This window comes from Gossypium arboreum, chromosome 10, assembly GCF_025698485.1.
Source record: "Gossypium arboreum isolate Shixiya-1 chromosome 10, ASM2569848v2, whole genome shotgun sequence".
Lineage (NCBI taxonomy): Eukaryota > Viridiplantae > Streptophyta > Magnoliopsida > Malvales > Malvaceae > Gossypium > Gossypium arboreum.
Genome location: NC_069079.1, coordinates 3,561,504 through 3,573,213, shown reverse-complemented (window position 1 = coordinate 3,573,213; position 11,710 = coordinate 3,561,504). Strand labels below are relative to the sequence as shown.

The 11,710-nt window shown below is 38.1% G+C and overlaps 1 long non-coding RNA gene across 1 annotated transcript; it reads left to right on the top strand.

Annotated features, from left to right (window-relative positions):
- Window positions 1–9,238: 9,238 nt before the first annotated feature.
- Window positions 9,239–11,710, top strand: LOC128282421 (uncharacterized). Its single transcript, XR_008272691.1, has 3 exons — window positions 9,239–9,369; window positions 9,831–9,914; window positions 11,355–11,710. It is a non-coding gene; the product is annotated as an uncharacterized LOC128282421 (long non-coding RNA).

Below are 11,710 nucleotides of genomic sequence, written 5' to 3'. Positions count from 1 at the left end.
TTACTAAAGTTTCCTGCGATTCACAACCATTGTTATAATAATTCACATAGTTGAGCTCAACAGTAACAACTACTCAATCTCTTTCATTTGGATCACTTATCTTTTATTTCTTATAATCAAATTAGGAAACGGCTTACGAAATTGAGTACGTCGTTGCTCAATGCCACGATTCACAACTCAGTATGGTTTTTCTCATTGAAATACCATACCTACATTTTTCAACTCGGTATGGGAAATGCCATACCTACATTTTTTTGACTCAGTATGGATTTGATAATACCATACCTACATTTCACAGCTCAGTATGGATAATACCATACCTACATTTCACAACTCAGTATGGATGATACCATACCTACATTTCACACTTTTCCATGGAACAACCATGGTCTTATCCAATCAATTCATCACACGTCACGATACTGAACGTACTCAATCCTGCGTTTTTCCTAATTTGCATTTCCACATTTATTCTTTCATTAACAAAATCTACACAATCCCATAACAAATTCGTATATAATAACACATTATAAACTTCAATCATTCACAAATAAACATCTAATTCCAACCATATGAACTTACCTGGCTAATTTGTAGAAGATATTGAAGTTTAGGGACTATTCCGTAACTTTTTCTTTTCCTCATTCTTCTTTGGATTCTTGATCTATAATATAAAATATTTCTACTCATTAGCATTTATTTGATTTCTATTTCACTTCACAATTTATGTTGTTCAAATTTCAAAATTGCACTTTTACCCCAAAATTTACAATTTTCATAATTTAGTCCCTGCTCAATTCACCCATCAATTGAACTAATTTTTCTCAATTAACACTTTATTTTATCATTATAAACTATTTCAAAACCTTTTATATTCTGAATTTCAACAGCAACCTTCAATTCACAACTTTTTCACAATTAGGTCCTAAATATCATTTCCTATCAAATCACTTAATAAAACCACCTTAATATGAAATTAGAACTTAAATTTCATAATAATTCATCATAAAATTCCCTTATCCATCCAGGGTAACTTCCAATTTCACCCATAAAATCAAAAACTAATGAATTCTACAAGTGGACCTAATTGTAAAAGTCATAAAACATAAAACTTATCAAGAAAAAGCAAGAATTAAACTCACATGATGTAAAAATATGAAAACCAGCTTTCTCCAGACCTTCTATGGCGTTTTGGCTGAGAAAATATGAAGAAATGTCTAGATTTTTCAATTACATCATTATTTAACTATTAACTTTTATCTATTTCCAATTTTGCCCCTTGTTCACATTGTTTTCTTGCTTATTTCATACCCAAACCGTCCAGCCATTAACCTTTGGGTCTAATTGCTCTTTAAATCCATCTTTTTAAATACTTAAGCTATTTACTCACAATTTAACAAATTTTGTGCTATTTTCAATTTAGTCCTTTTAATTAGTTAGCCATCCAAACGTTAAAATTTTCTAACAAAACTTTAATACTAACTCAATGACACTCCATAAATATTTATAAAAATATTTATAGCTCGATTTTCGACTTTGAGGTCTCGATACTTCATTTTTGACCCGTTTGACCTAATAAATTCTTTTAATTTACTAATTTCACCATTTCACAAATTCTTCTAAATTCTTACTTGACTCATAAATATTAAATTACTATCTTGTTCAATCTTATTTGTCGAATTTAGTGATCTCAAATCACCATTTCCGACACCACTGAAAATTAGGCCGTTACACTTGGCGTCAGCATTTTACGATCAGTACAAGCACGTATCGGAGATGGTGCCAGACCGTATGACCTTGCAAATGATGGAGAAGAAACCAGCAGAATCCTTTAGACAGTACGCGCAAAGATGGAGAGATATCTCGCCCAAGTGGAGCCTCCATCGACTAAGACCGAGATAACGATCCTTTTCATCAATACTCGAAAGTACCATTCTATGACAAGCTGGTGGGAAGTGCTACGAAGGATTTTTCGGATATCGTAATATCCGGTGAACTCATAGAGAATGCCGTCAAGAGCGGTAGAATGGAAGGATCAGAAGGCTCAAGAAAAGCAGCACCCGTAAGGAAGAAGGAGCCAGAAGCCCACATGGTGGGAACTGAAAGTCGTTACATTCCCAATTCGTATCCTAACCAACCCCGACCTCGAAATTATCCACCCTCAAGTTTCTATTATCCCCCTCAAACCCCTTACTACCAAGCACCACATTCGTCCTACCCCGTATACGCCACCAACAACCAAAGACCCGTCACCACATTCCCACAAAACACTCTACCCACTCAAAGCCAACCCAGAAATGAACCAAGGCCAACAAGGCCCAATCCCGAGAGACAGCAATTCACTCCTATTCCTGTATCATATGGGGAACTGTACCCAAAACTTCTGGAGAAGCAATTAATATCTCCCCATTACATGGCACCCCTTAAACCTCCATACCCGAAATGGTACGATCCAAACGCTAGTTGCGCATACCATGCAGGGAACCAGGGGCACTCTACTGAGAACTGTCTTGCTTTCAAAAGAAGAGTTCAAGGACTCATTGACGCGGGTATCCTACGATTCGATAGTGCCAGTAACGCCACGGAGAACCCGTTCCCTAATCATACCGAAGGGAATGTGAGCACAGTGGGGAAAGAGGATGAATGGAAGGACAGAAGATGTGTTTCAGAAATAATGACTCCTCTGCAGAAAATCTGGGAGGTACTGGTTAAGAAAGGATTGCTCAGTCACTCTGATAGAATTTTTGGAGGAGAAGGTCAAAGTTTTTGCAATTTTCACGGGATTGTTGGACATGACATTCATCATGTGAGGACTTTAAAGGTTCCTTCAAGATCGGATGGATAATAAGGAGATCAAGGTCCTTAACATGAGGGAAGATGCCAACGAAAGAGAAGTATGCGTCTCTGATAACCAATCATCAGGGCCCTCTTATAGTGCTGATCGACCATTGGTAATTTATTACGACACGATGAGAGAGCCATTGAAACCACAGATAGTAATTGAAGTACCGTCTCCTTTCCCGTATAAGGACAACAAAACAGTACCGTGGAGATATGATGTTAATATTGTTACACCAAAAGTTGAAAAGTCCAAAGCCACAACTGAAGATGTTGGGGAGGTAGGTCATTTTACTTGAAGTGGACGATGCTATTCTAAGGAAGTTGAACCGGTAAAGAAGAGTAGCGACTCGAAGCAAAAAGGGAAAGCAGTGATGCACGAAGTCGAAGTCGAGCAGGAAATTCCACCGTGCAAGAAACTAAAAAGCCTGTGAATGAGGAAGAAACTCAAGAATTCTTGAAATTTATTAAGCACAGCGAGTATAGTGTGGTGGAACAATTGAGCAAGCAGTCAGCACGAATCTCAGTTCTATCTCTACTGTTAAATTCAGAGCCACATCGGAATACTTTATTGAATGTGTTAAATCAAGCTTATGTGGCTAACAACATATCTGTCGAAAAGCTTGATAGATGGGTAAACAATCTGAATGCGAACAATTTCATCTCTTTTAGTGATGATGAGATACCGCCAAATGGTAGAGGCTCGGTGAAAGCGTTGCATATCACGACTCGCTGCAAGGGCTACATAATACCGAACGTACTCATCGATAATGGGTCAGCATTAAATGTTATGCCATTGGCCACGCTTTCCCGAATACCGATGGATTTGTCCTATTTAAGGCCCTGTCATTCCATGGTAAGGGCATTCGACGGGACGAGGCGCGAAGTCATGGGAAAGATCGAAATCCCTTTGGAAATGGGCCCTTACATCTATGAGGTCGAGTTCCAAGTCATGGACATTACACCCTCTTATAACTGCCTTTTGGGAAGACCTTGGATCCATTCTGCTGGAGCAGTTCCATCATCCCTCCATCAAAAGTTGAAATTTATCATGGATGGCTGTTTGGTCACAGTCGAGGGTGAATAAGACATCGTCGCATCTATCTTTGCTGATGCGCCATACCTGGAAGTAAGCAAGGACGCAGTAGAATGTTCCTTTCGATCCCTCGAATTCGTCAATGCCACTTTCATCGCTGAAGGAAACAGAATTTCGATGCCAAAACTTTCAAAAAATACCAGAATGGGTGTCAAGTTGACCGTAGGAAGAGGAGCTCGTGCGAGAAGAGGTTTAGGGAGACATCTACAAGGAATAGTTAGGGCTTTAAAGCCAGTGCACCACAAGGCCCGATACGGCTTGGGGTTCCAGCCTGACATGCGTCAAAGAAGAAGACAGTAGAAAAAGGATCAAGAGAGAAAAATTGCAAGAACTTTAGGCCGAGAACCAGAATGGGAACCGATGGAGTACCCTCATTTGTCAAAAACATTTACATCTGCGGGAATGTTGTACCGGACAAAATGATCCACGAAACATTTGGGGTTAATTGAAAGGGGTTTTCGAATGTCAGTATAAGTGTCATTGAAAAAGAAGCTGGTGCAAGTAAAGATGTCTCGAGGATACGCCTTTGCCCTCCTGGTTTTATGTTGAACAATTGGACTGCTGAGGAGCTTCTTGTAGTTTATAAGTCTTCAGAGTAATACTAAATATTAACCTTTTATTGTGTCCTTAGATATAATAGACTTCTTTTGTAAGAGCTTGCATTCGCTTTTTATCATTTAAATGAATATCGATGAAGATACATTTTGTCACGATTTTTCGCGTTATCACTAATTTCATAATCATTTCCTCATTTCATAGCCTATCCTTACATTTGCCTCATTGCCATGACATAACATTTTGTTTGTTATTTCCAATACTTGGATGTCCCCCTATAGCTTCCTTTTCCATTCAACTTTCAGGTGCTCAGATATTGACGACATGAATAAGCCCGTTACGAATCTTGAAATTGATTTTGAGAAGGCTGTTTGCTTAGGAGAATTTGAAGTCGAAGAAAATGCTGAAGATTATTCTCGTCTCCTGAATTGTTAAGAATGGTAGAACAAGAGGATAAACAGATTCTGCCTCATGAAAAATCTGTGGAAACAATAAATTTGGGCACTGAAGAGAGGAAACAAGAAGTGAAGATTGGGACTTCTATTTCAGAGAGTACCAGGCATAGTTTGATCACCTTACTTCGCGAATACAAAGATGTTTTCGTATGGTCATACCAGGACATGCCAGGGCTAGATGAAGATTTAGTGGTCCATAAGCTCCCATTAATGCCAGAATGCAAGCCCATCCAGCAAAAATTAAGACGGATGAGACCCGAAATGCTGTTGAAAATAAAAGAGGAAGTCAAGAAGCAGTTTGACGCTGACTTCCTATAAGCCTCCAAATATCCAGAATGGGTGGCTAACATAGTCCCGGTACCAAAGAAAGATGGCAAAGTACGAATGTGCATGGATTACCGTGACCTGAATCGAGCAAGCCCAAAAGATAATTTTCCCTTACCACATATTGATACTTGGTGGACAACACAGTAAAACATTCATTGTTTTCTTTCATGGATGGATTCTCGGGGTATAATCAGATCAAGATGGCCCCTGAGGATATGGAGAAAACTACTTTCACAACAATGTGGGGAACGTTCTGCTACAAGGTGATGCCATTCGGGTTAAAGAATGCTGGGGCAACATATCAGAGGGCTATGGTAACGTTATTCCATAACATGATGCACAAAGAAATAGAGGTCTACGTCGACGACATGATTGCTAAATCCCGAGGGGAAGAAGAGCATGTAGTGAACCTCAAGAAGTTGTTCGAGAGGCTGAGAAAGTTTCAGCTAAAGCTTAATCCAGCTAAATGTACATTTGGAGCTACCTCGGGAAAGTTGCTAGGCTTCATTGTCAGTAAAAGAGGTATCGAAGTCGATCCAGATAAAATAAAAGCCATCAAAGAATTACCACATCCGCGCACGCAAAAGGAAGTTAGAGGACTTTTAGGGAGATTAAACTACATCGCCCAATTTATCGCTTAACTTACCAACCAATGCGACCCAATCTTTCGGCTTCTTCGAAAACATAACCCGGGAGAATGGAACGAGGAATGCCAGGTGGCCTTTGATGAGATAAAACAATATTTGTCCAGTCCTCCAGTGCTAGTACCGCCAACTCCCGGAAGACCATTGATTTTGTATTTGACTGTGTTCGAAAGTTCAATGGGTTGCATACTGGGGCAACACGACGAGTCAGGAAAGAAAGAAAAAGCAATCTACTACCTCAGTAAAAAGTTCACTGAATATGAGGCAAAATATTCGTCCATTGAGAAATATTATTGCGCTCTGGTTTGGGTAGCTCGGAGATTTAGACAATACATGTTGTACCATACGATATGGCTGATTTCAAAGCTGGACCCGATAAAATACATGATGGAATCGCCGGCACTATCAGGAAGAATGGCGCGATGGCAGATTCTCCTCTTAGAATATGACATTGCCTATGTAAGTCAGAAGTCGATAAAAGGAAGCGCAATAGCTGATTTTCTAGCAACTCGAACAACAGAAGAATATGAGCCTTTAAGATTCGATTTCCCAGACGAAGACTTAATGTGCATCTCAGAAATAGAATCCGAGTCATCAAAAGAGAAGTCATGGAAGATGTGCTTTGATGGTGCGTCGAATGCGTTAGGGCATGGAATTGGAGTAATCCTGGTATCACCAGACGGGAATCATTATCCGTTCACCGCAAGACTGAACTTCTTCTGTACCAATAATATCGCAGAATATGAGGCCTGTATCATGGGGCTTCGTGCAGCTATCGAGCGAAACATCGAGATCTTGGAGGTGTACGGAGACTCAGCCCTAGTGATTTACCAAACCCGTGGAGAGTGGGAAGTGAGGGACTCAAAATTGATTAAGTACAGCGATTTAGTGGCTGGATTAATCAAGGAATTCAAAGAAATAACTTTTCATTACTTCCCACGAGAAGAGAACCAACTGGCGGATGCCCTGGCCACTTTGGCTTCAATGTTCAAAGCAAGTAAAGAAGCAGAAATAATGCCCCTCAAAATGAGCATATATGAGGTCCCTGCACACTGTTGTAGCATTGAGAAAGAGGCAGACGGACGGCCATGGTTCCATGATATCTTAGAATATATCAAGAATCAAAGCTATCCCGAACAAACGAATGAGAACGACAAAAGAACAATCAGAAGAATGGCAGCAGGATTTGTTCTTGATGGGGATATCCTGTATAAAAGAGGAAATGATCAAGTACTTTTGAGATGTGTGGATGATGTTGAAGCTAGAAAAATACTTGAAGAGGTCCATGAGGGAATCTGTGGAACACACGTCAATGGATTCAATATGGCCAGAAAGATCATGAGACTCGGTTATTATTGGCAGACGATGGAAAGTGACTGCATCAATTTTGCAAGAAAATGTCACAAATGTCAAATCTATGGCGATAAAATTCATGTAGCCCCTTCACGTCATGACTTCTCCGTGGCCTTTTTCTATGTGGGGCATGGATGTTATAGGGCCAATTTCTCCAAAAGCATCAAATGGACATCGATTCATTTTTGTGGTTATCGATTACTTCACAAAATGGATAGAAGTCGCTTGTTTGCCAACGTGATTTAAGACTGCAGTTTGCAAGTTTTGAAAAAGGAAATCATTTGCCGGTATGGTTTGCCTGAAATAATCATTTCAGATAATGCCACGAATCTGAACAATAAGATGATGAAAGAAATGTGCGAGCAGTTCCAAATAAAGCATCATAATTCCTCGCCCTATCGCCCAAAGATGAACGGGGCTGTTGAAGCAGCTAACAAGAACATTAAGAGGATCATTGGGAAAATGATTGAGACATATAAAGATTGGCACGAGAAACTTCCATTTGCTTTGTTTGCATATCGCACATCTGTGCGAACATCTACGGGAGCAACTCCTTTCTCTCTAGTCTATGGAATGAAAGCTGTGCTACCTATCGAGGTTGAGATCCCCTCTCTGCGAGTATTGATGGAATCAAAGTTAGAAGAAGCAGAATGGGTTCGAGCTCGATATGAGCAGTTGAACCTCATTGAAGAAAAACGTCTAAGGGCAATTTGTCACGGGCAAATGTACCAAAAGAGAATGATCGCAGCCCATGACAAGAAAGTACGACCAAGAGAATTCCATGAAGGAGAACTCGTGCTGAGAAAGATTCTCCCAATACAAAAAGACCTGCGAGGAAAATGGGCACCAAATTGGGAAGGACCATACGTTGTAAAAAAGGCATTCTCAGGCGGAGCTTTGATCCTTACCGAGATGGATGGGAAGGAGCTACCGAATCCAGTGAACTCAGATGCAGTGAAGAAATATTATGCTTGAGGTGAAAACCCGAAAAGGGCGTCTAAAAAAAAAAAGAAAAAAAAAAGGGGGATCAGAGCGAAAACCCGAAAAGGTCGCTTTGGTTAAACATAAAAGATTAGGATGATAACCCAAGAGGGTGTTCTAATGAAGCAAATATTCGGCTTACAAGGCAAGACGTTTTAAACTATACGACAAACAGTGAGACTACAGTATTTGAAGCATCTCTGGAAGCTCGAAATCTTCTACGCAAGGAGCCAGACTCTAAAAGATTCTTGATTGAGGAACGTGAAGAGTTCATGTGTCGAATATCTAAAGCATTTGTATCCGTTGAATACGATCTCTTCTTTGCACATTTGTACTATCATTGGTTAACTTTCTTTGTTTGCCACATTTGAAATAAAGGAATATGAGATATCCTTTTTGTCCCTACCTGACCATTTTCATGCATCTCATTATGTGTTTATTTAATGATAAATAGTGAAATGACATACTCTAAACAAAAGAAATGATAAGCATTACCTGGATGAAAATTTGATAAAGAGCCTCAAAGCAATAACAAAGTTCAACAAGGGGAAAAAGAGTGACATATGAGAAACATCGATTACTCATGAAGCTTGAAGACGTGTACATGACGTAAAGAGAAAGTAAAGAGCCGAAGTAATGAATGCGTGTAATAGCCCGATTTTGGGTCTAGTCGGAACAATGATTTCGGGACCACAAACCTGATGAAAAAAAATTATTTTTATTATATTTTTATAGTCTATATATTTATGAAAATATTTTGTAAAAATTTCATTCGAAAATTTTGACGTTTGAGCACTCAATTTAGTCAAAAGGACTAAATTGTAAAAAGTGCAAAAGTTGAGTTCTTTATATATGAGGTGCCTAATTGTTATGAGTTTTAAATTGAAAGTCCTTATGTGACAATTATTCCTTTAATAAGTTAGTGAATGGATATTTGTTTGGTATTTTTGAAATTTGGTTGAAATAAAAAAGGGTAATTTTGTAAATTAATTAAAATATATTAGACAAATGATAAAAGCTATCATTTTTTTTTCATTCTTTCTTCTTCAACCGTGGGAAAGAACTGAAAATGGCAGCCATGGATGAGCTCCATTCAGCCAAGCTTCTATGGCTTATATAGGTACGATTTTTGTCCCATTTTTAATGATTTTCGTATTTTTGAGATCCCCGAAGCTTAAATTTTATTTTCTACAAATTGATTGAAGAGAAATTAGAGTTTAAAAATTTACCCATTCATGATATGGTTGTGTTTTGATGATTTATAGTGGATAATGAATGTTTGATGTGTTAAATATGAGTTTTATTCAATGAATTTGGTAAAAATGTCAAAAGGGTTAAATTGTGAAAGTTACAAATTGGTCATAAGTGTGTGAATTAGTGAAAATTTAGAGTTTCCATAGAAGAGAAAATGTTCAGCATGTCTTAAACCTTATAGAAATTGAATAAAATTAATTTACGAGCATTGGGGCAAAAGTGCAAATATGCAAAAGTTTAGGGGTCAAAATGAAAATTTGTAAAAATATGATTTTTAGACCCATATGAATATTGTGACTGATTGGTAGGCTAAATGTGATGTTATAGATGATGAAAATTGAGACTTGGACCTAGAACGGAAAGAAATCGATTTATGGACGAGTATGTCCTTTTCACCTTTGTGGTATCGAGGTAAGTTCATGTGTAAATAATGTAGCATAATTGTTATTTTTAAGTTATTGATGTTAAATATATGATATGCTGATTTCTATCATGAAATATATGCTTTGTGGTTATTTTCGAATAAAATGCAAGATATGTGTATTATCTGTTAAATATAAAGTGCTACCGAGTATTGGTTTCGGTATTTTACTAAGATGGCAAGGATATGTGTTCGAGGAAAATCCGTTTGAACCTTAGGAATAGATTAGGATACAAGTGACATGTCACTAGGATGGTTGAGCATCCGAACTCGTCGAGTTGAGTCCGAGTTCACTTATGGATGCGAATGTTCGAACTCGTTGAGTTGAGTCCGAGTTCGTGAGATGTAACTAGGCATCCGAGCTCGTTGAGTTGAGTCCGAGTTCACTTATGGATGCGAACGCCCGAGCTCGTTGAGTTGAGTCCGAGTTCACTTATGGGCGGGTTACATGGTAGCTTGGCTACATATGTGGCACTTATGTGCAAACTTTCCATGTATCCGAATTATATTCCAATGTGTTCAACGGGTAAAATTCTACTCAAATGGAGGAATACTCGAGATGAAAGGGACGTATTGGTAAATGTTGTAAAATGAATACTTTGAACAGGTATGTACTTAACCTCGGGTTGAAAACTCGACATAACAACAATATGGTAAGATGGTAAATGAAAATGTGATATGAATGTCTCGGTGATGATTATACAAACGATGTTGTATTAATTTTGTGAACAATGATCATGGATGAGTAATTTAGCCTTGACAGATTTGAGTTACTGCAGTAGTGTAACTTTAAAAATACACTAAAAATAGTGGAAAATGAGTTAGAGGCAGAATAAAATATGGAATTAAAGCTTAATGAGTCTATTTTCACATGAAAGAAACAGGGGAAGAAAAAGAATTCCATATTGTGTGATATTTGAATTCTTGTGAAATAGGGTCTGAATGAATTCGAGATCCCCTGTTCTGACTTTAGAAATTCACCAAAAATTGTACAAAAATTATTAAGAGTCATACCTTATATGAATGGATTCCTTATTGAGTCTATTTTTAGGGGAAATAAACGACATGGTCGTTGGAATTTTGTACAGGGATAAATTCTGTTTGTAGTGAACAGGGGTCAGAGTGGTCATACCCTGAAACAGGGGATACTTTAACTAATAAACTGTACTATTTGGCTTAACCAAAAAATTCTGGAAATTTTATGGAAGAAAGGAAAATAAGTCTAGTTTCAGGGAAAATTAACGGAACTTAATTCGGAGTTTCGTAGCTCCAGATATAAATAATTTAGTGACCGTTGCTCAGAAAGACAGCTTGTAGTGAACTTGAACATATGTTGTAAACATTGATAAAACAAGTTAATGAGTTGCTAATTGTTTTCATATGAACTTACTAAGTGAAAGCTTACCCCCCTTCTTTCCCATGTTTTCTAGAGTTTCCAGGTTAGCTCGGGTTGGAGGCCGTCAGAGATATTATCACTCTATCGAGTTAACGTTATCGGAGTAAGTAAACTCAAGTGATTCGAGTCTATGGCATGTATAGGGTTTTAATGTGAGTATGTGATATTATGATTTAGCCAAAGGCATTGGCTTGTTATTAAGGTAGTATTAGTCATGTAAATTGGCCTATGTCGGCTAATGACATAATGGGCCCATATGATTATTCTTATGCATGTATGTTATTATCTCTTGTGATGTGGCTTACAACATGTATGCCTAGAGATTGAATTGAGATTCATTGATGAGCTAGTAACTAATGCAGGATTAAGTGATTGGTAAATAGTTAATAA